The sequence below is a fragment of the Hevea brasiliensis genome, chromosome 5, assembly GCF_030052815.1.
Source record: "Hevea brasiliensis isolate MT/VB/25A 57/8 chromosome 5, ASM3005281v1, whole genome shotgun sequence".
NCBI classification, from domain to species: Eukaryota; Viridiplantae; Streptophyta; class Magnoliopsida; order Malpighiales; family Euphorbiaceae; genus Hevea; species Hevea brasiliensis.
In genome coordinates, this window is record NC_079497.1 from 104,224,234 (window position 1) to 104,230,668 (window position 6,435).

The window sequence follows — 6,435 nt, forward strand, 5'->3', positions numbered from 1 at the left end:
ATATAAACCAACAAAATAATAAATATTAAATTTATATATTATAGAATACTGATAATTATAAAATTATATTATAATGACAATAAATTTTTCATAATGAATTTTACCTCTATAATTTCTTATTTTTATTTATATACTTTCATTTTCATTAACTTAATATAAAAATAATAAGTGCTTATATAATATACATATTATTAAAAATGAAAATTTGTTATATTATTATAATAATAATAATAATCAATAAATTATAATAATAATAATAATATTATATTATATAAAAAAATTAATAAAAAATTATATATAAAAATATTAAATTACGAGTTCATATAATGAATGTAGAAATATGCAATACACATTTAAAAAAGAAAAACTAGTAGCTAATTAAGTAAGTATTAAATTTATAATATCAACTATTCACGAACTTTTGTGTAATTCTCTTATTATTGGACAAAAATATCCTTAATCTTAATCTCAATTGTACAAATTCTCTTACTATGTAAGCTAAAAGTTGTTGAAACCGATTTATTTATTTTTTATTATTTTACAATATCATCATTTATCAAGTTAGTATACTCTAATTTTATTAAATTATTTTCTATTTTTATTGATGACATACACAAAATATTTATTTATTGTGAAAAATACATTTTTCTTACGTTTAAAAATTAAAATTATTCAGATTTTTTTGCTAATAATAATTATTGTATTATTTTACATTACATTTATTAATTATCTCATTTTATTTATTTATTTATTTTTAATTATAAAAAATATATATAATATGATAAATATATTTATTTTAATAGTAAAATAAATTATTTAATATATATCATTATTAGTCATTTATGCATATCAATAATAATAATTACACATAATGTTACCAAACACTTAATATAAATCAGTTATTATTAATTATCAACTATTAATTATTGGTTAATAACAACAGTCATCAACTGTCAGCCGTTAGTTGTATTTAATAGTTAAATCAAACAAGCCCTAAATTTATCAAATTTTCAATATATTTATTTATTGTTATTATTATTTATAAAATTATGAATTTTTTAATTTAAGTTGAAATTGAAGCTTAATAAATAAAAAATGATTTATTCCTTTTCTAAATTATACATAAATAATTAAGGATAATTTCTTTGTAGATAAGAATTATAAAGGCAACACCAATCTTCCAATACAAGAAAAATTTGCTTGGGTGCCACAAATCAAGAAGCAAACATATGATGTGACTTGTGCTATGCTCATAAAATACTATATAATAAAAAAAATGTAGTTGTATGAACCTTCACATCAATAGGCCCACCCCATCTCCCCTTTTGGATGTGGAAGGAGCTATAATAATTCCACTAAATTAAGAAATGGAAGATCTTACTTAAAATAGGCACTTATTAAGGTCACAATTTTCTACTTTTCCAATCCATAATTAAAATATATAGAAAATCCACAATTTTCTAATCAAAAATATAAAGTTTATATATATATATATAGCCAAAATTTCAATAATTATACAATTATTATAATTAATAAAAATTTATAAATTACACTTTTATTAAATAATAATAATTTTTTTTTCGATTCATATATTTTACGAATATTACATAAATTGGAAAAACTTAATAAATAAGGTTTATGATACACCTAAGTTAACATATTCAATCCATAGATCTAACTTATATCTAAATGTTAAGTGTTAAGTGAAAAAAAAAAAAAAAAATATGACATAAAAAGTTTGGAGGCTCCTCTAAAAATGTGAGACTCATATGTAATAAACTGCCTTTATTAAGAAATGAGCAACTTTATTAGTTTGTCACCAAATCTAAAGTAGAGATACATTAAAACTCTGAAATTAAAGATTTACAATATTAACCATCAACATCAGCTAATATGATATTAAACACTTGTTGGCAATCTACCTTTATCATATATATATATAGAAAATTTAAGTTAGGGTTTTAATTGAAAGTATATATATATATTTTCTAGCCGAATAATTTAGTCCTTAAGTTTTTATATTCGTTTGCACCAAAATTGAATTCTAATTTTTTAGTTTCAAATTATTTATGGGTTTAGGAATTAAAAATTAAATTGGCCACATAAAATGGCTCAGTCCATGATTCAAGTCAAAGGAAGATCAAGAGTCAAAATGTAGTAATTATCTTGGAGTGGAAAGCAAGTAAGTTGGTTCTTAAAATCAAGAGATGGTTACTGGAGATAAGAAGCAGTTACATAAATCATGAAGCATCAATTGGTTGTTTTGTGAGAGAAAGGCACAGTGGAGGCAGTAGTTGCATCACTTAGGGAGTAAATTGGTCGCACATTGGAAAGCAAGCATAAGATAAAATCACGAGGTGATTTTCATGTCAAAAGCAAACTAGAGCTGCATCCTAAGGTGCAGTAGCTGAATTCAAGGATGTAGAAGTTGAATTTTAGGATGTAGAAGTTGAATTTTAAGATGCAATGGGTGTAATTTACTTGATCACCAAGTTTTCTAACATGCAATCCTTGGCCTCCAAGCAAACCACGTCCACAAATAATGGAGCAAGCTTCATTCAAGACACACACACACTCAACTCAATCAACAACATAAACACAATGTCTTAATATCAATTTTTTTTCTAATTTCAACAGTCTTTTAGTTTCAATAGACAATTTTATTTTAGTTAAGCACTCAGTTTCTATTCTAATTGTGCTTTTTATATTTTAAACAATCAGTTTTTATTTTCCAATGCATATTTCTTGTGAATATTTCAATTCTAATAATCAATCTTTTTAGTTTTCAATGCCAGTTTACAATTTCCTACACATATTTTAATTCTAACAAATCAATTCTTTAATTTTCGATTTCAAAAATTAGCTATTTAGTTCTCAATGCTCAATTTATATTTTCTAGCAAATGTTTTAAGTCCAGCAATCAGTCTTTAAATTTTCAAAGCTCTCATTTACTTTTTCCAACACATATTTTTACAATTTCTATACAAACAATTTACTTATTCAACTAAATGCACAATTTACATTTTCTATCCAAATTCTACTTTTCAATACGATCTTTTGTATTTCCACAAATAAACAACCTTTATTTTTCAAGCACAATTTTTACTTTTCATGCACCAATGTTCTTTTAATTTCAACAACCAATTCCAATTTTATCAAATTTTCGAGTTGATAGAATAGATATATTGAAGAAATGCATCCCAGTGGAGTCCTACTCAAGGAGAAATTTGGCCCTTGATTTCCCACTTCACTGTCGTTTAAATTAGAAGTTAGATCAACACAATCACACTTTATAATTGAGATTTTATCATTCCTAGTATGCTCGTAATTCTACGCACATGTGAGAAAAAAGTCTTATGACTTTTTGCACGCTAAAAATGATTAAAATCAATTTAGTGTGAAAACAATATTTTCACATGCCTAGTGAGATAAAATTCTCACATTAACTTGCTAGTTCTACTCTTTCACACTACTAGTTTGTATTTGCACACAAAAAGTTTTGGAATTAAACCCAGTTCATCATGCCCAAAACAAGAAATTATGGAAAAGAGGCTAAACCAAGCTCAATGCAAATTACCAATGAGTACTTAATACCAAGTCATCTTTGACACAAGAGGTGGCTTCAGTTGCATTCGACATACATAGCATTAGCACACAGATTGCATAGCAAGTTATTGAACAAATTGGAGCTAATATCAAAACTGTTTTTGAGACTGACTTTAAATCACTGTCTGTTCAGTTTGAATGGATTAGGAAAGGGTAAAAAAAAACTTCACTTGAAACTAGATCACTCGGGGGACACGCGGCAAATTCAAGTAGTTAGTGACTGACCAACAGGAGTCCAATTGGATACAAGGAACACCAACCCAAGATAGCAACGCTACCAACCACCTCATCAAAGAGAAAAAAACTCCAATAGACACCAATACAAATGGTAAGGTCATTCAATGGTCGACAAAGAGATAACTTTTATACTACTACTACTAATCCTATCACTCACCCACATGTGTGGGTTGTTAGCTAGGAGTGGGTCAATCAATAATACAATGCTTACGCTACTTATTAATTTGTATTCAAATTATATTTTATTTTGAATTTAATTATTAATTCTAATGCTATTTACATTTATATTCAACTAATATGTACATATTTTTTTAAAGAAAAAACCAAACCCATTCAACTTTAGATTAGATATAATAATAAACTTCACAGGATCATAGTTTAATTTGAATTTTATTATTAATCCTAATTGGATTTTCAGATCGTAGGCCAAAAATTTATAATTGTGAAGCCATCAAATTTAAGAGCTCACAAGTTTGTTGTTAGTTCGCTATTATTAATGAATCCTTATTTTATTATGTTTAATTGATTTAATTATTATGTTTATGCTATATATTTGTATATATTATATTAATAAATTAATATTAAATATTTTCATCATTTTGTTATGATAGCTTCATTTAGCTTTGCATCTTTAATCATTGTCATTCTATTTTGATGTTAACTGTGATTGTCATGAATTTCCAAAACTGATAAGTACCCATAAAAAATTATTATATCTATTATTTTAAAATAATATTTTTGATTTTTATTATTTTTTCTTATTAAAAGTTAATATATCAACAATATGAAAGAATCATATTAAATTATGCCAATAATAATGGGAAAAAAGAAAAATAATTTTGATTGATAATAAGATAAAAAAATAAATAATATAATTTATAATTTATAAGATTTAATTTTTACTAACATAAGATTTAATTTTTACTAACATTTGTTTTACTTTTTAAGAAATAAAAATATTAAAAATCTTTTTGAAGAATGAAAATCTATACCATCACTAATGGTACTGGTATATTAATATGCATGAAATTACACGTAATTTTTTATGGGGAAGTAATTTCTCCAATTTCAGCGATTCTGATTTCTTGATATCCATTAGCATTAAGTTGATGTCAAAAAATATGTAATAACATGGTAATTCTTATGCTTTCAAAAAAAAAAAAAAACTACAAAATATGAAGCTAAATCTACATATTGAAACATTTGGATTATTGGGAGCAATTGTTCAGTTAAGCTAAATAGCAACAAAAAAAGGTTGAATTGGGTTGCAGTGAAAAATTTGAAAATAATTCGCGATTGGAAATTAGGTTATGGGAGTGTAGAGAGAGCAAGAAAATAAAAAGAAAGAGACACTAAAATTTATAGAAGTTCGGCTATAACCAAAGCGTACATCCTCTTTCTCAAGACCTTTCTTGAACCTGCACCGATCGACTTTCTTAAAGGTGATAATCAAACCTTTATAATAAGTGATCCTTGGTGGTTGTTTTGCCATAACCTAGCAAGCCCAATGATTACATGTAACTCCCAAATAAAGAGCAAAAACATAACTCACTCTTCTCACAAAACTTATAAATATAATATTTTAAAAATCAAAATAGTTTTGCTAAGCAAGAGGTAGTTTGATTGATTTTTCTCAACTTTTAAGGTATAGAAAGTGAAGAAGTCTCGAGTTAGAGTCTTTCTATCTATCTATTAGCTTTTATAGTGAGGTAGAGGGCTACATTCCGCTGTTTATTTCATTAATTATATCCGGCCAATAGTGCCTCCATTAAATCTAAAAAAAAAAAAAGAAAATCAAAACAGTTTCATAATTTGCTAGATGAATTTCACTCAATTCCTTTCTTGTATTTCTTCTTGTGTCTTTGGAAAAAGGCTTCAACCACTTGTTAAATAAGTTATAGTAAACATTGTTTGTTAGGAATTATAGTTTTCCATATCGATGTTGACTTGTCTTTTAGAGATCCATATACTTATTTTAAGATTATTCACCTTTATGGTGGTGAGAAACGGAAATAGCTACCTCCTACTGTATAGCCCATCAAACTCTTCTTGTGTGTTTGAAAAACGTTTCAACCTCTCCTTAAATAATCAAGCTATAGTACACATTGATTGTTAGGAATTATATTTTTCCATGTTAATATTGACTTGACTTTTAGGATCCATACTCATCTTTGCAATAATTCACCCCTCAACTCACAACTTATCTTGTTAACTTTGTACCATGCCTCACATTGTTGTTTCAAAAACTTTTCAAGCATCAACTTGTTGCATCAAGTCACTTCATTTAAAACTAGCCATAGAGATTTGATCAAGATTTGTCATTTATTGTTTGATCAAATCTCTATGTTAGAAATATCAAATATCATGCTATTAAGTCATTCATAAAGGTACAAAATTAAACCAAGAATCATGTAAAAACATGGCACCACACAAGGGCTACAAGTGGGGCTTAAGGTGTGGTGGGTTGAAAAAGTGGGGGTTAAAGATTTTGAAATATTCAAAAACTTACTTTCTTTAAAAAAAAGAAAAAATAAAGTTCATTTAAAACAGACTGATTTATTCCTTCATTATCTCTCATTAAATAAAGAAAAC